Genomic DNA, 26506 nt, shown 5'->3' on the forward strand with positions numbered 1-26506 from the left:
AAAACTTCGGCCATCTTGTATCGTTTACTGAATGCCCCATTAATTTCAGATTGTAGGCGCACAAGGTGGTCGTAGAGTTGCTTTTTTTTCTCCGAAATCCACTTTGAAATTTGGTAATTAGTTTGTATTTATCCAAATAAGAAGTTAATCTGTTGACTATTGCTTCTATGGTTGTGCACACATTAGGTTAAAGATACAGGGCGACAGTTTATTGGGTTAGTAGCATCCTTGTCGTGTTTATAGAGACTGAAAACTGTAGCTATCTTCCAATTAGAAGGAACATAGCCTTGTTTCCAAATGTTATTTATAAGGTTTAGGAACATGTCAAAGGTTTCCGTTTGACATGTGTTTGGAAAAAAACATTACTAAAATTGTCTGTGCCAGTGGCTGTACTTTTACAATGTATATAAGCCTTGACAAATTCCTGTTTAGTAAATTTAATATTAAAATCAAGATTAGCATCTTGACATCCAAAGTATTTTTCTCTCAATTATTTCTAGGTTCCTTAAACTTGTTGGCAAAATTATCATTACTAGAATTTTGTGCATAACCTTTTGCAAAAATCTTAGCTTTTTGTTGATTAGTTTTATATATTTTATTATATGCCAATGGTATTTTAATTGATTTTTTTTTTTACATTCCATGCGTTTTATCTTCAACCAACGTCTTTACTATTATCCTGTTCAATTATTTAGACCCAAAGTTTTTTTGCAAATGTGACGTTTATTTCCTATTCGATATTTGTTTTTTTTGCATTTACATGAAAACAAACCCAAACCCCGACAGGTTTTATACACAAATCATCATATAAAATGCACGAAGTTGACTTAATTCCACTTTTTAAAAATCTCTGTGTCTTTTGAATGCACGTTATTTCTCCTATAAATAACTAAGGTCATTTGCATATCAAAACATTGGGATCTGAGGCTACGTGAAGGCCATTATAGCTTGTTTCACTAAATCAAGGTTATTATTGTTTTGCAGTGTGTAACAGCATTGTTTAATCTTTCCGTTAAACATAGATGTAAACAAACAGAACATGTAACCTTTTCTTGTAGGTGCATTATATTTAATAAATTTAGCTACTGTATTATGTATTTTTATTTTATTATATCAATTATATATTAGCATACCATACCTAACCTAACACAACTGAGGTGTAGCACAGTAATAAACACAAATCACCTCACACACCGCAGGAATGTGCTTTCCAAATTTATAAATAAATTTAATGCAGGGCCGGACACAGAAGACCAGGGGGGGGGGGGATAAAATGTCAAAGGCCACCAACATCAAATAATAATAAATTTTTTTATTTAATGTGCCTCTAAATTGGGAACTCATACGTATATATATATATATATATATATATATATATATATATATATATATATATATATATATATATAGTATTTAGGGTGGTGCTAGGGGCTGGGGTTTGGGAGTTGGGTGTTACATTTGTAATGCGAAAAACCAAAGGGCTATTGTTCGGACTCGTATGGGTTCAACCACTTTTTCATCCCGCAGACAGCCCTGAATGTTCAAAATACGATAGCATTGCTTGGTCAATAACATCATTATTTCGATCTATGACTGCACGTGCTATTGTAGCAATAGCAATGTGTAAACCACGTAAAATACAAGTTAGGTAGGGTATATAAATTCATTGAAAATGTATTAGTCGACATTCTTGTTATTGTTATTTGAGGAAAAATATGGGTAAATCGAAAAACACTTCAGTTGATGTAAAATCGTGTATTAAGAACGTTTTCGATTATTTTGAAGATGAATATCAGCGCGGTAGACCTAGGTATGCTTCTTATCGAATTGTCGATCGAGTTGCCGCTGCACTTAAAGTTTCGGTTTCAACAGTAAAAAGAACTGTGAAAAATCTAAGCTCTACGAATCCAAGCACAGAAATCACTGTTAAAAAACGCGACCGAAAACTCATCGATTTATTTGATAAAGATGTTATTAGACGACGAGTATACAGATTTTACAGAGAGGGCGAATTACCTACATTACACAACATCCCACCACTGGACAGATATCCACCCGGGCACAAGTACCGCCAATCACCTGCCAAAATCAGACGCTGCTGATCGAGTTCCTAAACTCTGTTCGGTGACTGGGAAGGGAAAAAGACTTATTATTTGTCATGCTGGCTGTGATAAATATGGATTGATAGATGGCTGTGAATTGATCTTTGAGGCTAAAAAAAACAGACGGAGACTATCATGGTGAGATGAATCATGAAAATTTCATCAAATGGTTTGAAGAACAACTTATGCCTTCTCTACCAGAACCTTCCGTTATCGTCATGGATAACGCAAGCTACCACAACAAATTAACTGAGATTACACGATGTCCTGCACTAAACGCTAAAAAGGAAGAAATTCAGTCGTGGCTACGAAACAAAAATATACCTTTTGAGAGTAACATGACAAAGCCAGTTCTTTATGAACTTGTGAAAAGTAACAAATGTGCAAAGCAATTTGTTACTGATGATATTGCTAAACGCCATGGGCACTTGTGTCTAAGACTGCCGCCAAGACATTCTGAACTCAATCCGATAGAACTGATCTGGAGTCAAGTCAAACGGCACATAGCTCGTCATAATGATGGTAAAATGACCACGGTGCGGAGAGAACTTGCACATGCATTGAACTCTGTCACACCTACACACTTCTCTGACGCAGTTAAACATGTAATAAAGATCGAAGAAGATTTTAGAAAACAAAATAGTTTTATAAGAAATAAAATACCCCCTGTGATAGTCCCCCTTAACGAAGATAATGATGAAGAAATGAGTTCGTCGACTGATTAAGTTATTTCTCCATACCCATCAGGAGTATTACTTTAATGTATGCATGAACTCTTTAACACCAAAAACAATTTATTTCCATATCATTCACTATCAAACAACCTAACAACCTATAAACTAATCGACTAGAAATGCATATAGACTACACATACATACGAGAGAAATGTTTATTTAACGACACACTCAACGCATTTGATATACGTTTATGTGGCGTCAGACAAAACGGGTAAGGAGCATTATGACAGTGAGAAAGAAACTCGCTACCGCCACATGGGCCACTGTTTCCGATAAGCAATTTTGATAAGCAATATGGGACGTTTTATATGCACCATCTCATAGACAGGATAGCACATACCACAGCCTTTATACATAAGTTGTGGTGCACAGGCTGGAACTAGACACAACCCAATGGGTCCACCATGTGGGATTGATCAGTCGACCTACCATGAGCGAACGCTTTACCTCTGAGCTACGTCCCGCTCCATATACAAAAGAAGCCTTAAGTGGGGTTGGGGCTGTGCAGAGGGTCATACCTCAACCAATCGCATGCATACCATATTCTTCTCTCTCTCTCTCTCTCTCTCCCTATAACCATATAACCATAGATTAAAATATGTTGAGTGCGTCGTTACATAAATGACGTCTCTCTCTCTCTCTCTCTCTCTCTCTCTCTCTCTCTCTCTCTCTCTCTCTCTCTCTCTCTCCTTCAGCGCGCGCGCTTGTGTATTCCACAATATAATTATAATATTTGATACATATTTTTTTTTCAAACTGAGGTTTTGTCACTTGAACTCCCCACCTGAATCCGCGCCTGCTTCATGTTTACAGATATTTTCTTAAATATAGGTCATACTACGATTTGTGCGGATAGGACGATAGAACCGAACATTAGTTTGAAACGCACTATAGAATGATGCTTTTGATATGCAAATGACCGTAGTTATTTATACGAGAAATAACGTGCATTCAAAAGACACAGAGATTTTTAAAAAGTGGAATTAAGTCAACTTCGTGCATTTTATATGATGATTTATATATAAAACCTGTCGGGGTTTGGGTTTGTTTTCATGTAAATGCAAAGAAAACAAATATCGAATAGGAAATAAACGTCACATTTGCAAAAAACTTTGGGTCTAAATAACTGAACAGGATAATAGTGGTATCCTGGAATAAAGTAGAAAATGATTTTTTCCCATTATTATTTTTTTATGCTATTAACACTGCTTGAGTAATTAAATATTTATCTTCTTTAAATTGTTTAATACTTGTTTTTATTATCTATTGTTTTATTTTATATTTTTCATAATAGCTCTAGATTTATTACGTTTTTTAATCAGTTTATCTTCTGACCACCAAAAGGCTTTTTACGGCCCATGGTTGATATTGGAATTGATTTATTTGCTATACTAGTTTCTATTATTTTGTCAATAGGGGTCACTGCCAGGTTGGCTATATCACATTTTACTCTACACATGATAACCTAGTGTATCACATTTTGCATTATTATACCCTAACTCTACTACACTAGTATATTTATTTAAATCGGGAAATTTTATATCGTTTGTATTAATTTGTTTACAAAGATTATAAAATAGTTGCCAGTCGGCTTTATTATAATTCCTTTTTTTTTGTTTATTGCAAAAATCTTTCCACTCACCTTTTGAACCATAAAAGGTTATACTTGGTAGGTGCTCCCTACCTAACGTATAATGTACTTCCCACCCACAATTTGACACTAATTAGCTGAAAGGGAGTATCAGGTCAATACATGAGCAGACGTAATTAATATCGCAGACAAATATACTAGATTCATAATTCAAATAAGATTAAACTTGTAACATTCTGCCTTACTTACACACACACACACACACACACACACACACACACACACACACACACACACACATATATATATATATATATATATATATATATATATAATGGCCTCTTTACACCAGCCAAATGAATGTACACAACTGCCACAAAGCGCTGTCTTTCTACCTTTTATTCCTAAAATGCAGACTGCACGGTCTGTGCACACATCGTGTAATAGAATGAAGCCTTCCGTGCAAAAAACAGAAGCAATTTGTCAGTACTAAAGTTACAGCTATACCGCGTAACAAAATAAATGCACATATGTATCCACACACATTTGTGACAATATATATATAGATTCTTTTTATTCTCTTTTTTAATATTACGTTTATTGGTATTATTAATAGTTAGTTCAGAGCAAGCGGGCCTCTCTCCTATGTTAGTGTTAGTTAATTATAATAGGAGCATCTCTACAGGTAGAGACTGTGACTTATGAATACACAGAAGTGTTTCCGTTAGCTGTAATATAACTGGAACGGGGCCATATCCACATACTCTTCCCAAATCCAACGCAGGGGATCTTGTACCAATGGAAGGCTCTCTTGACAATATCCTCTTTGTTTAATATTAACATTAAGGGTTTTTCTCACAATACAGCACGCCTATGCTGTGGCCTTGTCTACTTGAAGATGTATGCATGGAGAAGAATAGATATCAGCAGTGAGGCACCCTTCCCACACTTTATTGCCAGGTATTCTGCAATCTGGTGTGCCTGTGTAAGAAAACATCGAATTTGTGAACCCATAGTTCTACCCAAGCTGCATAACATAATACATGTATATGCACATCATGATTACATCTTTGTTTGTTGCCGTAACTACAGCCACTTTGTAGACTAGGTGCTGTGCACCGTATGCGCTATGTGCTATCATGCGTGTGTCTGCATCTTCGTGGTCTTTGCAGGATATTTGTAGAATATCGGTAACACTTATCTTGTCAAGGACACCGTATGATCAGGATCACGGAATATGCCACCTAAAATAATCTGACATTCTCTCGGGATAAAATTGTGGTAACGTGTCCATGTTCGTCCCAGATAGTTCAGATTAGCCTTGTTTTGTGGACTGAATAAAGATTTTCCACTCAGGAATGCTCAGGCTATCGTGAGGTTGATATTCCTTCACGTCGCAATGATGTTTTCTCTCTCTTTCTTCTCCACCATTCAAGCTCTTTATGGGACTGGCATCATACCGATAACCAAGTGATGCATTTGTAGATATTGGGTTTTATGCTAAAATGCTTCTTCAAGTAGATTCTCTTGGGTCACAAAATGTGTTGCCACCAAGTTGCTGATAGTGTTGGATGAAGGTCATTGCATCCACACCGAACATTACACTCTTGTGAAGGCGTATGTTTGTCTTCTCTTTTTCAGAGATCACGAAGTAATAAATTCAAAGCCACGAGATAATCTGATTTCCCATCCTTTCTCATGTTGCTCAAAAGGTCATTCACGAGACAACATCTGTATTTTTTCCCCTGCGCGTGCTGTAACCTCACCGTGGTGCAGGGGTGTAACATTCTCTTTGAGAATGGCCAATACAGCACAAATTCCCTTGTTTTCTTCGAGATACAATTGAAATTTTGAGTAAAAGTCAGTATCTATCTGTGATATTTGTATTTTTGCACAGTTCTTTACACTGTTTTTATTTAAATCTTGAATTTTTATATTGATGTCGGTCATCACTTTATTTGTTTCCATTACCATAGTTTGACACCCAATAGCCGATGTATTTTTCGTGCTGGGGTGTCGTTAAACATTCATTCTAAATTTTCTTGACTTGCTGTGCCTTATGCAAAATATAAATTCGAACAACACAGCTTTCTTCTTCACTTTCTGAGAGGTTGACTGATTTCTTTGTTTTTACAGTAAATGTTTCCCACGTCACCTGTTTGATTCTCACTGTTAGATTTATGTGTCTTTGGCAATGCCGCTAGTCCCTTCTCGTGTGCAGTGATTAAACGTTGGGATACAGCTTTTTGTTCTGTTGATATATTCAATAGCTCCTCATTATCACATGTGAAAAGGCGGATCATTTTGTTTTCAATGATGCATACAATTTTCTTCACTATCTGCCTCGTTTTTTTGCTACTGGATCTGCATTTTCATGGTGTCTTCCGTTATTGTGTTCCATGACTGTGTATATCATGCTGTGAGCTCGATTCATGGCATAATAATCGTTTCCAGGCATACTTTTGTTTTCTGTTCCAGCCAAGCATACCCCACTTTCTACAATTATGTCTTCAATTCCAGTGGATGTCATTAGACCCAAAAGGTTTCGTTCGCTATGGAAGCCACCCATGCGCAAAATCAGGTGTTTGTGTATTTCTTTGACTGCCATATTTGCAATCCTAAAACATATTCCTAAATGGCTTGGTCACATAATTATGATGATTGTGTATTCCAGAAACAGCCAAATACCACATCTGGGTTAGTTGGTGAGGGTGGAAAAAATGAACCATATCAACCACTGTTGCGGGTTCTGTTCTGAGACACGTAGAGACAGGTGTATCAAATTCCAGAGAACGCTACGCTGATCAAAAGACCCACATGAATATTCACACTGACTCGGATCTGTGTTGAATGCAGCAAAGGGGCGGGACTTCTGACGATATTACAGCCTTAGGTAGATTTCCATAGAAAATGATATTCGTAGTGCCGTATAATGTCCTGCCATCTTTGGTGTATTCGTGGAAGTCAAGGTTGTCAAGGTTGCGATTCGCAACGCAAGTTTCAAAGATCACTACACAATTTTAAAACATTAAACACAAGTTGCTAATCAATTGACTAGAAATCTAGTGAACTATCCTGTCTTTAGGTTATTTGGCATAAAAACATCATCTCTGGTGATCAGCTCATCAGCTCTGACATTGTGGAAATATAACGTTGAGCATCCTGGTAGCTGATACAGTTCCAAAACCTGTTCAACAAAGTCAAAATATCCTTGCGTCTAGATTCCTTCAGTATGTGTGCATTCCAGATGTGTTTAGGAGTTGGCATACTCGGATAATTTTTGTTATGTGATATGACACCGCAGAAAGAGGCATTCTGGTAGTTTCTCATCAAGAACCTCTTCATTATACTCTGACTCATCAAGAACCTCTTTGATGTTTGTGATTCCTTACATAATGTTACTAATGCTAAGGTATAATGAGAAAATTAAGCTAGACGCACCTTTCTGTGGAACACTCGTGATTCTGCAGATATATTCTTCCATATAGTGTTTCTGAAGGCGTGCTATAATATGTTGAGTGGCAAGTGGTGTCATTGTCGACTCCATAGGTGTTTTATGTGTTTACGAAACAGATCGCATAAACGTGTACTAATAAAAATAATACACTACCATCTCTGAATATAGGCTTTTCTTCCGCTGAAAACAGTTGGAAAACTGCTGCATCAAATGGACTCTGTTGGCTTTCATAAGACTTTGTGAGTGGTGTTGTGCACAGCAAGTATGGCAACGATGGTATCTGAAATCAGCAGCAATCATGTCCATACACAAGTCTCCATAGTTTGATCTTTCTGCTCTTTGGCCTTCCACACATAGGCTTGACGATCAAACGTGAAAACCAGCAGCAGATTTCAGTCTCCTTTTGTGGTTGGTGATTTGTTCTGTATAAAACAATGTGTCTTGTAACTTATAGCAGGTACATCTGCTGATGTTCTTGTGAGTGATGAATGGCTGACAATGTTCCTTGTAAAAGCTTTTTCTGAGTCGGCTAAAATGGGATGGTTCGTCATAAAATGGGACTGTTTGCATATAATTTTTCTACATTGAATGCTACATCATTAGTCTGTTTTTAACAGCATACCGCAAGACTGGATAGCGTAAGCATGTCAGTTTTTGTAGTTGACTTATGACTCTTTCTTTTTCACATAACACACATAGGGAACAACTATGTATGCTCGCGGTCTTTTCTCTTCTCTAGTGATGAAGATGGGCTCCATGATTATTCAGTATGACAGTCTCAAATAATAAATAGTTTAAAGGGACATTCCCGAGTTTGCTACATTGTAAGATTTTTCCGACTAATAAAATATTTCTACGATTAAACTTACATATTAAATATATTTTCTTGTTTAGAATATCAGTGTCTGTATATTTAATGTGTTTCTGGTCGTCTTAATATTTGTAAGAAGCCCAAACTGGATTTTGTCTTCAAATAATTTCGTACGTACGAAAAAAATATTTTTTAGGAAATAAAATGAAATTTAACCTAGTACAAATATTAGAACGATCGGAAATACTTTTAATATACAGCCACTAATATTTTATGCATAAAAATATTTTTTATATGTGATTACAGTCGTCAAAAAGTCTCTGTTAGTCGATAACATCTTTAAAATTGCAGCAAACTCAGGAATGTCCCTTTAAATCCTATGATGTACAATAAAGCATACTATCAAAGCACATAATGCTACAGAACAAAATTACTTTTACATGTATTGCTAAAATGCAAGGAAAAAGACTGTTTTTATACCTGTCATATGAAGCCTATTCCATTCAATATTTACTTCTATTCCCTTTCACATCTAGAATGTAAAACTACGTAGGTTCCATTTTGGTTCGGAAAACATCTGAATGGCAAAACTATTCCAATATCAAAATCGTAGCTTCCATAATCCACTACCATATGCTCGTCCTTAGGAGGACCGCCACTCCCCTGGGAGATCCGTGACATTTTTCATCCTTCCTGCACCTCCCGTTGGAGAACTGCCACTCCCAAGAAGTAGATATACAGTTTTAAATTATTTTGCAGTATAGTGTTACATGCCTTTTGGAGGTAGTTAGCTAGGACGCATTAATTTTAATAAATAGAAGAATAAATATAATTTACCATTTTGATTTCATTTATAATTATCTTGGACTTCATAAAGTGGTCAATTTTGTTAATAAGTATCTATTCGGAATAAGCCAACTGAAATTAATGATAATAAATGTTTAGAAAAAATAGTATATTCCTAGCATTTTTTTTCTCTCAGCTTTGACAGAGATTTGATTCGAGATTAGTGTAAAATGTCATTGGTGATACCTGTCCCTAGCATAACACTATACATAACATGCACTGTTAAAATATATAACAGAAGACATAACACTGAATACCTTTAATGTAATACGTACTGATGGCTGACTTACTCACTAAAGAAGGAATCTTGTAAATATTTTCCGTATTCAGAAGATGGTGGGCAATATAAGCTTGTCCCTGTGGTTGTATGTCATTGGTGTTACTGTATATACTGGATGAAACATTCCACCGGTAGATATCGGCCTTCAAACTTACTTGTCAAAAACAGCAGACATATAAACAGTTGTGAATAGTTTTCTTTAAATGTCATGAATGTGTTGTCAACATATAAAGATCTGTCATTGGTGTTACACTCGTATTTATGTAATGGGTAACAATTTTAAGAAACTTTTTGTATGTTATAGACATCGTATGTCTGCTACACCATGCACATTTTCAGTTTTTTCAACTGTTTCTTTAGAGAGCATGAATTAATTATGCACTTATTTGTCATTGGTGTTACCTGTACTGAGTAACACCAATGACCATTAGTGACACCAATGACAATGTTTTAATAAGATGCAGTTTTCCTCGCTTTGCATATTTTTAAAGATGATTTGAAAATTAGAGAGACTTGTGCAGCATCATAGTTGCATAATGGGTCTTTGGGTAAAATAAATGTTTTGTTGGAATGTAAAGAGTATATCTTCAACGTCCCTAACTGCGTTATGCTTGGTTCGCGCAATTAACATCCGATTTGGTGTCGTCTGCTTGTCGTTCCTTTGTGAGATTTTTCTTCACAGTTGGTGAAAATTGCCATTAACAATAAAGTTCAGACAAGTAAGTATCTAAATACAAAACTTTACAAACCCCTAAAACCATTAAGTTTACTATAGTCCGTCCCATCCTTTTACAAAAGTTTTTTTGTTGTTGTTGTTAATTTCAGTTTGGTTTGACGTAAGAAGACAAGTAAATGTGTTTTGGAAATTACCCCCCCCCCCCCCCCAAAAAAAAAAACTAAACTATTTTAGTGTCCAATTTACAAAACAATCGGTAAATTTCATAGTATGAAAAAAGGCGTTCCCTGTGGAACCGACTAAGAGTCGTTTTTGTTTATTCCTTAAACTTACCGATATCGGGCCTACTTGACTTAAAATGGAGGAAGATGATTAACGTTCGGTGCATGTCACATGACCTCATACGTGCCAGATCAACAAGGCCAAACTCATTTAATGTTTATTACTTTTAAGCCCCCTATTGTTAGCATTTGTTTTCAGTTATATGTTCGATCTGCAAAGGTATGCTACATTATTGTGACTCGACTGTAGTGAATAGTAGACAAATAATCCATTGGTAACAATTGTAAATAATTGTATAAATTCTGCTAATTAAGAATCAATTCATTAGAAAATTGATATTTTACAATCTATTCACTGGTATGAACGTAAATTATTATTAATGCCCATCTGTATTGACATCCAAGTTTTAGCGATGGGTGTTGGTAAAACGCGGACCGAACCGGAACGCTGGACAAACTGATTTTTTCCTTTTAAAAAAATATTAAACAAAGTGTTCGTCCACTGTGTATAGTTCAAAAAAATATATTTTGTCATGTAGTTGTTTTTAAAAATTAAAAATGTCGAACAGCGAATGCGCGGAAATGTTATTTTTCCAAATGCTAAACGCAGTTAGAATCTACTAGATCTAACATTTTCTGTTTAAGAGGTTAACTTTATCATAAAAAAGAGTTAAAATCATACCGAAAATGTATTACAAAGTTGTAGTCAAATATCGGAAAATTACATTACGTATGTTTTCCTTTCCAATAAAGGCTATTTAAAAACTATTGAAAATCCTGCATTAAAATAGCTTTTTAGTTAAAAAGAAAGAGTTAACGCTTTTGAATAATGACGCAGTTCGTATTATTTATTTCTTGAATAATGACATAATTTGTTTGATTTGATGTGTAGTGTATGTACTGAAAACATTAGAATGACATCACGTATTTATAAGGCGTCCTCGTTTTCCAAAACTATTTGGAACATTTAACGTAGTTTTGCAGCGCTTGCGTAAAAGCAAAAGTAGGATTACAACTTTTTACTCGTTACTGTGAATACAAGTATACAGTAAAATAGATTTTGAGCCTTAATATAAGCACGAAAATAACTACATAAATTAATGAATGAATAAGTCTTTAATTTAATATTTAAACAAAATTAATATTCTGTGGCTTATTTAGTATATTTTTAAACTGTCTGACCGGCAGTATCTTATCAATACAGAAACACACAATTATTCTAATGGGCCTTTAATAGTTAATAGAAAACTCCCAAAACAAAACAATTTTTTTTTAGGAAATATTAATTACATACTTTTGTTAACAAGTAGTGGTAGTCTCAAGAATAATAGTGTTTCAAGGATACAGTCTTGAATGCCATTGGTGTTACACATTGTCATTGGTGTTACTTTTTTTGTCATTGGTGTTAAGCAAGAATATTTTAGCTGTCATTTCTCAAGAAACTTTATTTTTGAAATTTAAATTGTTTATTTAGGAAAGCATACCTTCTACCTTTATGACTTTGATGAAATTTATTTTTAAGGGCTCCATAGGGCACAATTACACCCTTGGATAGTTTTTAATTCTAAAGTTATTCCATATATGTTATTACGGACACCCAAATAACACATCCATGTGCTCTTGATCACTATAAACCAATTGGAACACACTGCTGAACTATCGTTCACTTGTTCGGTAACACCAATGACATAATGAGCTTGTTCACAGTGTTTGCACGTGCAGACCGATTACAATTCTGCGTGGCCAGATATAATTTTATGTTTCTTTCTTCATCTAGTTTCCAAAAGTTAACAACAAAAATTTATATGTTTTAATTATTTTATCTAGAATTTGTATTTTGAAAAGTGACGCTTTCTGTAGAATGACTCGGGTACCGATAGTGGTGATTTCATATAAGCCTGTTGTTTGCATGCGTTTTCAGCACCTGCACCACGCCAAACACCACGCATCATTTGTTAAAAGCAATACCGGATAATTGCGAATTGTATTCACTATTCACTGAGAAACAAATCTCCTGCAGATTTACAAAGTATTATCATTTAAGAAGAAATAGTGACTATTTTCTTTTGAAACTATACGGTAAACGCCGCCCACGTAATTATACTAAGCTTTCTTTCAGATAATGCGGAATTACCAGCCTAACATTATTCATTCTTCTCCGATATTTAATACTCCGCCCAGAGCTGAAGCCCACATTACAAGCTAAATCTAGTGTGTTTCCAATGACAACGGTTTCGAAAGCCAGTATCGATTAATTTTCAGTTTGGCAAAGAACCAAATTGCCTCATTTTCTGCATCGACAAAGCAACTCGATAGTGTAGGCTACAAAACAACGTACGTGTGTGGGTTGTCAGTTGTGATAACATTGCCTGGCAAGTTGCCAACTGTAGTCGTCTGCTTTGTACAGCATCATGGGGAAGTGAATAGAAGAGAATACAATAAAACTTTACTTGAACCCTGATCACACAACATGAGCAGGTGAACTGCTGCATGTACAATACACATAGCAGCTTCATGCAGTTAAATCAATAGATGGATTACCCTGAGGATTTAGATGTTTTTCAAATACAGTTCAGAAATTTACAAATATTATTTAGTAACATAACATGAGAGCTGCAAAACAGCACAAGATAAAACAAGACTTTTGTATACACATGCTTCTTTAAAAATTGCAGTGAAACAGATGGTGATAATAATCATCATCATCATCATCATCATCGTCGTCGTCGTACCCGTTTCATTGATTTTATATATCTTTATATACTGAACAGCAAAAGAACCGCGAATTATAACAAACCGTCAGATGCAACAATCACCATTCCAGCCAGGTCCGACAATGTCATGTTTGTCCGAACAACAACAGCAACTATTCACTCAGTTACCACAAACAAATGTTAACACGCAACTAAGCGGTATAATGGGACCCCCCATGTGGGCACAAACACTCGGTGATGAAATCACTAGATTGACTATGACTGTAAGGAAAACATTAAAGAGTATAAATACATTTACTAATAAAAATAACTTCCGAATTACAAAGATGAGACTTAAACAACAAGCTACCAAAGCAATGTATTTTGTACTTGCAAAAGCCAAAGAACATTTTCTGTCAGTCGACTGTAAACTTAAAATGTTCGACTCGATGATCCTTCCAGTTTTACTACATGGGTGTGAAATTTGGGGACATGAGAAAACTGATATCTTAAACGCTGTCCAAATACATTTTTTTCAGACATATTTTACCATTAAAAAAATCGACACCACTATTTATGTTATATGGAGAGCTGGGGAGAATGCCTATCGAGCTAACTATATACAGACGAATGGTCTGTTATTGGGCACGAATTGTATCGGGGAAACAATCTAAACTATCTTTCTTATTATATAGAGCAATGTTATTAGACCATCTTAGCAATAATACCAATTATAACTGGATCACTACAGTAAAAAATACCCTGAATAATTTAGGAATGAGCGATGTCTGGCTTTCCCAATCTTTTGTATCAGTTAAGGTCCTCTCTCAACAAATAAAAAATAGACAATATGACCAATATTTACAAACATGGAGTAACGAAATAGAACTCTCATCGAAAGGCACTACATACAGATATTACAAAGAACACCTCAGCCTAGAAAAATATTTTACTATTATCCCTGAAAAGATGTGGACAATTATTTTGAAATTCAGATTATCTAATCACTATGTGCCTACTGAAACTGGACGCTGGAATAACATACCTAAGAAAGACAGTTAATGTATGTACATATATACATTTATATTGTAAATCCCAAATTCTTCATGTGTATATATATATATATATATATATATATATATATATATATATATATATATATATATATATATATATATATAATGTTCCTTTATATTATGTAGCCCTCCTATGCCGTTGCTGAACGGCCAGAGTGTAAATAAATTCTGTTCTGTTCTGTTCTGTTCTGTTTTGATCAAAATGAATCACTGCCCATTTTTACATGGGTTACAAATTGTTTTAATAGAATGATGGAAATACATGATGAAAACGTTTCTATCGCTTTGCTCAAATTCCCGCGGGGGGGGGGGGGGGGGGGGGGGAGAGGAGAGAGAAGGAGCAGTTGACCCTTCCACGTCTTCTATGCATATGAAACGTAACGATATGCGCCTTAATCTTTGGCGAGTGTTTAGTCTTTGTATTAGGCCCAAATTCCTTTTTTTTATACTGTTATTTTATTTCGTACGTAAGAAATTACTGGGATACCAAATCCAGTTTGGGCCACACAAATATTATGACCATCAGAACCACATTATAGAAACTATGTTTAAAATGTAGTACAAATCGTTACAAAAATGTACGAGTCAGAAACACCTTGCAATGCAACAATCTCAGGACAGTCCCTTTACTATGGAAACTGTCAATCAGTGCAGTGCTGTTCGCTTTATTCTGTGTGTTTGATTTCCCGTCGATGTGCGTACCCTTCAGTCCCACTGTGAGGCGTCACGTACTACTTCACACCGGTGACACGGTCCACTTTATTTTCATACTTATTTCCATACTTGTATTAGCAATTTAGTAGGCCAAGGTACGTGTATCACGAAAAAGACATAACTAGAAATTTAACATAATAATAAATATACACACATGATACTTGTTCAAGGTCACTGGGAGGATCTAATACACCTCAGTGTATGCACGCCCAGCATACGTCTGACACCTGAATATATATAGGCGCGGACCTAGAGAGAGGATGCCCTTGAGAGGCACCCCTCCCCCCAGCTTGAAATTTTCCCGATTAACCAGTATTTAACGTATGAATATAAATGGTTTATTCTTTTTGTGTGTGTGTCATCAAAACTGTATTTAATCTAATGAGCTCTAGTCTGTGCTAGTTCTGATTTAGTAAACCTAGTCTGGTAGTGGCAGCCCTCCTTGTGGCGGTGCAAAAGGATAAAATCAAAAGTAAAGGATCTCCTAGAGAGAGCTTCCTCCTATAAACGAGGCAATAGATGAAGATTCATGGAATCGACCATTATTTTGCTAAATACCCATTCGACTCTGCATTGTGCAGAGATACGACCCTGATCACGTATTACTGTTTTGTCATTCAGACTGAACAACTTGGGATTTTTTTCAATACTGTAGATACCCTTTTTTGACGTTGTGCCCCTCCCTAGGAAAATCCTGCAGCCAATATATTATCTTTATGTACGCCTTGTGCAAGCTTCATGTATCTGTCTGTGTATTTGTAATTTATGACATCCTTATTTTAAGCTACAATCTCAGTCAGGGCTGTACCCTCCGGGTAGGGAGGGGGGCGGGAGCACAGACCCACCTGAGAATCTCACTTTTTTACTCCAGAAAATAGCATACACATCTCAGGGTTTAATTTGTATAGTGTTTCATTTGTTTATAAAAATTATTGCCCCCCCCCCCCCCCCCCGGATTTTGATTAGGGTACGGCCCTGCGAGTGTATGTATTGTATTGTCATTATTTAACCACTTGAAGTACTTGTGTTCCTGTGACACGCCCTCTAGTATTTTTTAGCTGCACTCGATGATCTAGATCACGTCAAACAGTATTGTTCACCATTTAGAAGACGAGACGTGACATTTTCTGTACCGTCGAGTGAAACATTGAATTAAAAATGATGGCGACATACTGGTGTTTTGTATCATGACATGCACGTTAGACGTTGCAACTAATCGAATGTTTTTAAAAAACCCCAACTTAGATAACGTATTTAGAATATCAGTGCCTATTTATTCAGTTTGTTTGTAACAGTGTTGATGTTAGTAGTAACCCAACAAGCGGCATTTCATAAGTGTGTATCTGCCCCCCACCAGTGCTGGAGCAAATCCTGAAATTCGGACAAAAATGATAGATATTCAGGTAAAATGTGCTAACCTGGCCAATTTTTACCATATATTTCCATCATTATACCCGCAAAATTAGTTGTAATCCAAGAACATAGCTGGGGGTGGGACGTAGCCCAGTGGTAAAGCGTCCGCCTGATGCGCGGTCGGTCTATGATCGATCACCGTCGGTGGACCCATTGGTATATTTCTCGTTCCAGTCGGTGCACTACAACTGGAATACCAAAGGCCGTGGTATGTGCTATTCTGTCTGTTGGATGGTGCATATAAAAGGTCCCTTTCTACCAATTGAAATTACTAAAATTACCAAATGTTTGATATCCAATAGCCGATGATTAATAAATCAATGTGCTCTAGTAGTGTCGTTAAACAAAATAAACTTTATAACTGTATAGCTGTTTGGCAGTAATGCTAATATGAATAAAAAAAGTAGTTTATTTTATTTAACGACGCCACTAGAGCACATTGATTTTTTATCTTATCATCGGCTATTGGACGTCAAACATGGTCATTCTGACATTGTGGTTTTTTTTAGAGGAAACACGCTGTCGCCACATAGGCTACTCTTTTACGACAAGCAGCAAGGGATTTTTATTTGCGCTTCCCACAGGCAGGACAGCACAAACCATGGCCTTTGTTGAACCAGTTATCGATCACTGGTTTACACCTACCCACTGAGCCTTGTGGAGTACTCACTCGGGGTTTGGAGTCGGTATCTGGATTAAATATCCCATGCCCATGCATAAAATATTAGTGGTTGTATATTAAACGTGTTTCTGATCGTCCTAATATTTATATTAGGTTACATTTCATTTTATTTCCTAAAATTCTTTTTTTCGTACATACGAAATTATTTGAAGACAAAATCCAGATTGGGCTTCTTACGAATATTAAGACGACTAGAAATATATTGAATATACAGACACTGATATGCTAAACAAGAAAATATATTTAATATGTAAGTTTAATCGTTAGAAATATTTTTGCAGCAAACTAAGGAATGTCCCTTTAACAATAACTAGAGAATAGAGCTCTTGTTTTTTCATAGGATGTATGGTTATTTCGACCTAGTCATCACCTTGGAGCAGCCAATCGTATGTCCTTAAATAACACGTGTGTTATCTCAAATAACGAAAGATGTTATCACCAACGAGCGTGTAAGAAAACACAATATCCCTGTCTTGAACTTGATACGTGGCGTTGAATAGCACACTATTATACTTAAAGGAGACCGGACACCAAACCATATATACGGCGTAATGAATTGTTTGCCGTCATAAACCACAACACGCAACTACCGCGCTCCCCTTATTGACTAAGTTAAGCGTGCCAGTCTTCAATGTTTTGCACAGCTCTTTACATTTTTAATCTTCACTACCCTGGCTTTTGCTAAGCGTTGCCATTAAATATAGGATGATCAGTTTGGCTTTCTCCTCCTCCTTCAAAATACTACTACGTTAAATAAGTGATTATTGTCTATTACACGCAATGACATACATGCGCACAACCTGGGCCCGTGCTTATAAAACGTTTTGAGTCCAGACTCGATCTCAAATGACGTCACACGCATGCAATTTGTATGGCGTTGTCATGTCATTAGTGTCTCAGACGAGTCTAGACTCTAAACGTTTTATAAGCACCAGGCCAGGTCAACACGAAGTTAATTTACTTTAAACATGTATTACCGTTTAACAAATAAATGGTTTTGGATTGGACAACAAGCTAAAGGCTATGTTAAGGCCACTTGAATCATTTAACAACCATACAGTCAGAGTAACATAAACAGGGTAATTTTGTTACTCTCTTTGTTAAATTGCATGCTAATTTAAATTAGATCCTTCATAGTTATGTATGTAGAGGTATTCTACTTTCTTGTATTGCGTCATTTTATGTAGTATCAACATTTCTGCGAAAAGACGCACGGATCTCAAATCTTGGGCAGACATAAGCTGTGTTTAGACTTAAAACCAGTATAGTTAAACCAGTTTAACTCGTGTAACTAAAACACTTTTGGCTGGAAATGACGATCGTGACTATGACATCATTGTCAGTTCCGGCCTTATTATACCAGTTTTAACTAAAATTGTTCGCGTTCACACTTACTTGCAAACTGTTTTAGTTAAACCAGTTTAACTACATATAAACCACATGCCGAAGTATTTTAGCTATACCGGATAGTGACAAGATCCCGTTCACACTTGCAGTTTAAACTGGTTTGCTTATACCAGTTTAGTTAAACTAGTTTAAAATGAGTGTGAACGCAGATTTAAAGATACCGTCCTATTCCATCTAAAATTATTATTTTTTATTAAACATTTTGATTTCTATACAAAGTTTTAAATTATACTCATCTGTATTTTTCCCACAGCTCTTTACACTGTTTTACATAACTATATATATAATACATATATAAATTTTAATGTAATTAATCTTATTCTTACGTGCAAAAACAATAACTACTGAGGTGCGACCCCTGAAAATGGATGATGGGATCCTGGTGATTGAGTTGGGGCATACCTGCGGGTATGACTTCTGACAATACATCACTTTGGCCCAGAGTTCAAATAGACGGGCGGTCAGGTAGGCCCGACCTGATCAATCGGCTGGTCACGCCAAGCTCGAGAGCATACAATCTTTGTTTTGTTTACATTTAGTCAAGAGCAAACATTGTTTTATATACCATATGTATTTGTTGCTCTTGGGGCGGTGGCTAGGGTCAATTGGGTGATTTTGTTTTCTGAATGCCCAAGTATATCAACCATGTATCCCTGGCATGGATGTCTGCTGGTTATCTGCAGCACCATGTCCCTTTGTTGGACCCGGTGGTGGGTGGTGGCATGGTTGATGAAAACATTTCAAATCTAATATGGATCAACCAAAAATTATACCAAATACAGATGGGACCCTTAAAAGGGTCCACACCGAAGTTTCGGACTTCTTGTCTTCCGACGAGGAGTCCATGAAATCGAAAACTAGTGTGAAGAAATCCAAAGTAATTTCTTCACAAAACTGGCCAAGGTTTCTCGTCATCAGTTCCACCGATGACGGGGCCTTGAATAAACGTTCACCCTTTGCCATTCAAAAGGCAATTGTTGGCTTGGCTGGTGAGCCAAAATCTGTGAAAAAAATTAAGACTGGCTTTTTGGTTGAATGTTTAACCGAAAGGCATTCTACTTGTCTTCTCAAGTCAACAGTTTTTTGCAACGTACCAATTAAGGTAACTGCGCATTCATCCCTTAATTCGTCAAAGGGAGTTATCAGATGCAGAGATTTGGAAGGTGTTAGTGAGGAAGAAATATGCCAAAATTTACGTACACAAGGAGTTACTGCTGTGAGGAGGATAAAGGTTCGTCGAAACAATGACTTGTTACCGATGAATACTTGTATCCTCACCTTTAACGTCCCTACCCTTCCTCAATCTGTCAAAGCCGGTTACCTTAATATTCCTGTTGAACCCTTTATTCCAAACCCCTTGCGTTGCTTCAAATGCCAGCGGTTTGGCCATGGTCAGAACACATGTCGTGGAAAACTTACATGCGTTCGTTGTGGTCTATTTGACCATGACAGCAAGACATGTAAGAACGATATACTTTGTCTCAACTGCAAGGGCAACCACTGTGCATACTCGCGAGAGTGTCCGCGGTGGAAGCTGGAAAAAAAGAGTTCAACAGGTGAAGGTACAAAATAAACTGTCCTGCACGGATGCCAGGAGGTTGGTGACAAGTTATATGCAGTTGCAGCTGCAGTCAACACAGACCTCACCTGGCATTGTGATGAATTCAAGTACAAGAAAATGTCTGATATTGAGAAGACGCAAAAACAGGTGCAAAAAGCAGCACAAAAACAAAAAATCACACCCCAGAAAAAGGAAATTGAAACTCAAGTGTCATTGGATTTTAAAAATCCACCAAATAGGTCGAGCACTAGTCTCCCTTAGACAGGCAATGACACAAAGAAATCTCCAAAGAAAGCTACAGAAGTACTGTCTGGTAGGCTGAAAAAGATCGAACTACGTTCGGTCCCGATCAGCAATATATATGATACTTTGGCTGATATCGGTGATGATGATATGGAGATTTCATCTCCAGATCATTGCCGATCACAAAGACCACCAGCAAAGCCAAAGATAAAGGCCATACTTCCTCCCGATGGAAAATAAAGTTATCCAGTGGAACTGTCGTGGGCTTAGGCCAATTTTGATGAATTAAGTCTTCTAATTCAAAAGTATAATCCTCTTGCAGTGTGTCTTCAGGAAACTTTCCTGAAGGATACTGACAGTATTAACATCAGAGGATTTAATCTCTACCATAAATGTCAACAGAGTTAAAAAAAAGAGCGTCTGGGGGCGTTTCCATTATTGTAAATGAAAACATTCCCCAGAGTGAAGTCATATTAAAGTCGACTTTACAAGCTGTGGCCGTAAAGGTCACGGCTCATAAAACTATTACTCTCTGTTCAGTTTATTTACCCCCTCGACACAATTACAGTTTTAACACTAGGGACTTTAAAGGTCTTCTTGATCAACTCCCTACTCCCTTTATTATCATGGGAGATTTTAATGCTCACCACACTTTGTGGGGATGCGATGACATAAACACTAGAGGTAAACAATTAGAAGACTTAATTCTCAAAAATGACTTAATATTACTTAATGATAAAAGTCATACATACTTTCATCCTGCAAGTGGTTCTTTCACATCTATTGATTTAACCCTTTGTAGTCCATCACTTTGTCTTGATTTCTCCTGGAAAGTTTGTCCAGACCCTTGTGGTAGTGACCACTTTCCAGTTATTTTGGAGAATGATGGGCCTCCATCACTTGAAAGGGTTCAGAGATGGAAGTTGACAGGGGCAAACTGGGATCAATTTCGGCATCTATGCAGCACTCGACTGCAACAAACTGCCATGACTGGTGCCGATGATCCCATGTCTTTGTTCACCTTCATCTTGAAATATATTGCAGAGGAAACTATTCCTAAGACTTCGACAGTACCGAAGCGTTTCAATAAACCATGGTTCAATGAGACATGCAAAGATGCAATCAAAGAGCGAAACAGGACCCTCGAGAGGTTCAAACGCGAACCTATCGGGGATAACCTGAATAGTTATCGCATTGCTCGGGCAAAGGCTCGTAAAACTATCAGACCGAATAAGAAATCATCTTGGAGAAATTATGTCTCCAAGTTGAGTTCTCAAACATCTGTGAAATCTGTCTGGAATAGGATACGTAAAATCAAGGGAAAAGAATCCAATAATACAGTTCGCCATTTGTCTGTTAACGACACGGATGTGACGTCTCATCGTGACATTGCCAATGCATTGGCAGACAATTTATCTCATAACTCTTCTTCTTTCAGTATAGATGCTTTTACATCTGTCAGAAATAAAGCTGAAAAGCAACCTATTGACTTTTCATCTGACAATGCTGAAGTATACAACAGGCACTTCTCTTTGGAGGAGTTGCAGGACGCTCTTACGTAGAGCCCATGATACTTCGGTAGGACCATATGAAATACATTATCAACTCTTAAAACACTTACCTGAATCATCCTTAATGGTTCTATTAAATATCTTTAACAAAACCTGGATTTCGGGTGACTTTCCTTCTGACTGGAGAAAAGCCATTGTCATTCCTATTCCTAAGCTTGGTAAGGATCAAACAAATCCTACCAGTTATCGCCTTATTGCTTTGACAAGTTGCATTTGTAAAACCATGGAAAGAATGATCAACCGTAGACTTGTCTGGTATCTTGAGTCCCACAAATTGCTTACTAACGTGCAATGTGGGTTCAGGACGACGTAGCACGGTCGATCATCTTGTTAAGATTTGAAACGTTTTGTAGAGATGCTTTTATCCATAACCAGCATTTGGTATCGGTCTTTTTTGACCTCGATAAAGCTTATGATACCACGTGGAAGTATGGGATTTTGAAAGACCTCCATGGCATGGGCTTAAGGGGCCGTATGCCTGACTTTATCTCAAATTTCTTACAGAATAGGTCTTTCAAGGTACGAGTGGGATCTACTTTATCCGATTCTCACTCCCAGCAGATGGGTGTGACTCAAGGTAGCATCCTGTCAGTAACTTTATTTTCTGTGAAAATTAACAGCATCACCCAGTGTTTAAAACCTGGCGTTGATAGCTCGTTATATGTCGACGATTTTCAGATTTGCTACAGATCGTCCAGTATGAGTATCATTGAACGTCAGTTGCAGCTTTGTTTGAATAAACTTGAACAATGGGCAACTGACAATGCATTTCGATTCTCAAAATCAAAAACAGTCTGTATGCATATCTGCCAGAAAAGAGGTCACCATTTAGATCCACAGCTGTTTCTGGACAAAACTCCGGTTCCAGTTGTGGAGGAGACCAAATTTCTGGGGGTTATTTTTGACAGGAGGCTATCTTTTGTTCCTCATTTACAGTATGTGAAAAAGAAGGGCTTAAAGGCCCTCAATATCTTAAAGGTTATTGGCAAGACTGAATGGGGAGCAGATCGAAAGGTTATGCTCCGACTTTATAGATCTTTAGTTCGGTCTAAACTTGATTATGGGCGCATTGTGTATGGGTCAGCACGTAAGTCTTACTTGCAAATGCTAGATCCTATACACAACCAGGGACTTAGGCTTTGTCTTGGTGCTTTCAAAACATCTCCTGTGGAGAGCTTGTACGTCGATGCACACGAACCTAGTTTGGGTGCTAGACGTGCAAAGCTTGCTCTGCAGTATGCTACAAAGATTAAATCAATGCCAAAACATCCTGCACACAATGCGGTGTTTGATAATAAATATATGAAGTTATTTGATGCGAAACTGAATGCGATTCGAACATTTGGTCTTCGCATTAAGCAGTTTTTATCAGTTTCCAACATTGATTTAACAGACATTTTGGGAACGCCTTCATATTTTATTTTGCCACCTTGGTGTATCAAACCACCAAAAATTGTATTCGATCTTGTGCATCTAAAAAACGATCGGACAGATGCAGTTATTTATAAACAACATTTCATGGAAATCCAAGAGCGGTACTGTGATTACTTTCCAGTTTACACAGACGGATCATGGGATGGGAATTCTGTGGCTTGTGCTACAGTGTTTCCATCGGACGCAATAATTTCCATGAGATTGCCCGATTCAGCATCAATCTTTACTGCAGAAATTTGGGCAATCAGTAAAGCCCTGAAACAGATTAAGGATTCATGTGCATCAAAGTATACTATGTTTACAGACTCGCTTTCGTGTTTCCACGCTCTACAATACATGAAAATGGAGCATCCCTTAGTTGGGATAGTGATACGAAAGTGTGTCTTTTTATCAATTGCCAATAAAGATGTTATATTTTGTTGGGTACCCAGCCATGTTGGCATTAAGGGTAACGAAAAGGCAGATGTTGCTGCCAAGTCTGCTTTGAACTTGCCCCGTGTCCATGTTGGTGTTCCCTACAGTGGTTTTAAATTTCATATTGACCAATATATCTTTTCGACTTGGCAAGACGATTGGGACGGTGCGGTTGCGAACAAGCTTCATTCTGTCAAGGCAGTCGTGGGAGAGTGGCAATCATCCTACAGGCGATGCAGGAAGGATGAAATAGTCTTGTGCCGTGCCCATACATATCTGACGCATTCGTTTATTTTAAAGAAGGACCCTCCCCCTCAGTGTGAACATTGTCAGTCAGCACATTTTGGTGGACTGTGATCATCTCAAGCCGACGAGAAATGATATATTTGGCAACAGAAATGTTTTGGAATCTTTTAAATTCCATCCAGAATTAATTGTAAAGTTTTTAAAGGCACATTCCTGAGTTTGCTGCATTGTATGATGTTTCCGACTAATAAAATATTTCTACGATTATAGTTACATATTAAATATATTTTCTGGTTTAGAATATCAGTGTCTGTATATTCAATGTGTTTCTGGTCGTTTTAATATTTGTAAGAAGTCCAAACTGGATTTTGTTTTCAAATAATTTCGTACATACGAAAAAAACAAACATTTAGGAAATAAAATGAAATTTAACCTAGTACATATATTAGAACGATCAGAAACACGTTTAATATACAGCCACTAATATTTTATGCAGAACAAAATATTTGATATGTAATTACAATTGTTAAAAAGTAACTTAAAAATTGCAGCAAACTCGGGAATATCCCTTTAAGGCACTTAGACTTCTATACAAAGTTTTAAAATATACTTACCTTGATTTTATGTATTATATTATACTTTTCCCCCACAGGTCCTTACACTTTGGTTTTACATGAATATATATAGATGATATTTCCATATGCTTACCATTTGCGACACCCAACAGCCGATATGTATTTTTGTGCTGGGGTGTCGTTAAACATTCATTCATTCATTCATTCATTCGACTACACCCCCCCACCTCCCATATAAATGTCTGCGTACGGGCATGTACATGTTTGTCGGGTGTGCGCAGTCAAAAGGTAACGACGAGTTGTTACATTGTGGGTATTAATAATAAATAAAATAATAATACAAAAAAAATGAATATAAAATAAAAACAAAACACACAAACAAACAAAAACAAGTTCCATAGGAAGTTCACATTTGTGTGGGGGTGGGGTGGGGTGGGGTGGGGGGCTGATTTTGGCCAAAATTCAACGACAGTGTTCTTCATTGCTGTATGAGTAGTGTTTTGTTTAACATCGAAATAACAATAACAACAATAATAACAACAACATGAACAACTTTATTCACACAAAGACCACCAACGGTGGTACATGTGTGACAGTGACTGTTGACTAGCAATATACATAAACTTACATCCATACAAATGTATTATAATACTTACAAATTTGCTGTTTCCTTAATTTTGACAGCTGTTTCTGTTTAAATAACAAAGTAAAACTTATAAAAATGTGGTCTCGTAATAAAGTTTTTAAAAGATATAACTGTCTTTCTATAAACCATGCAGGACATTCAAACAGGGATTCAAACATGGCATGATATTCATCTCCTACACTGATTCTGGCATGATCTAGTGGTGGTGTTAAACGAAACAACCTTTAACTGTTATAATGATCTGTCACTATTTTTCTTTCCAAATAAATGAGACACATAATTCAGTAGTTATGATCTCCAGCCCATTCAAGAAGGCGCACGTACAGTGTAGAACTAGGACAGTACATCATCTGCCAAAAGAAGAATTCAGTTCATGTCATAAAGCATTTGTTATTGTCCTAACAAAACACGCCATGCTTGGATATGCATTCACTATAATCATAGTCCAAAGACTATAACCAACTTAAAGGCACATACCTGACTTTGCTGCATTGTAAGATGTTTCCGACTAATAAAATATTTTTACGATTAAACTTACATATTAAATATATTTTCTTGTTTAGAGTAACAGTGTCTGTATATTCAATGTGTTTCTGGTCGTCTTAATGTTTGTAAGAAGCCCAAACTGGATTTTGTCTTCAGATAATTTCGTACGTACGAAAGAATTATATTTTTTGGAAATAAAATGACATATAACCTTGTACAAATATTAGAACGATCAGAAACACGTTTAATATACAGCCACTAATATTGTATGCAGAAAAATATATTTGATATGTAATTACAATCGTTACAATTGGTCGATAACATCTTAAAGGGACATTCCTGAGTTTGCTCCATTGTAAGATGTTTCCGATTAATAAAATATTTCTACGATTAAACTTATATATTAAATATATTTTCTTGTTTAGAATATCAGTGTCTGTATATTCAATGTGTTAATATTTGTAAGAAGCCCAAACTGGATTTTGTGTTCAAATAATTTCGTACGTACGAAAAAACAATATTTTAGGAAATAAAATGAAATTTAACCTAGTACAAATATTAGAA

This window comes from Gigantopelta aegis, chromosome 3 (genome assembly GCF_016097555.1).
Source record: "Gigantopelta aegis isolate Gae_Host chromosome 3, Gae_host_genome, whole genome shotgun sequence".
In the NCBI taxonomy this organism is placed as follows: domain Eukaryota; kingdom Metazoa; phylum Mollusca; class Gastropoda; order Neomphalida; family Peltospiridae; genus Gigantopelta; species Gigantopelta aegis.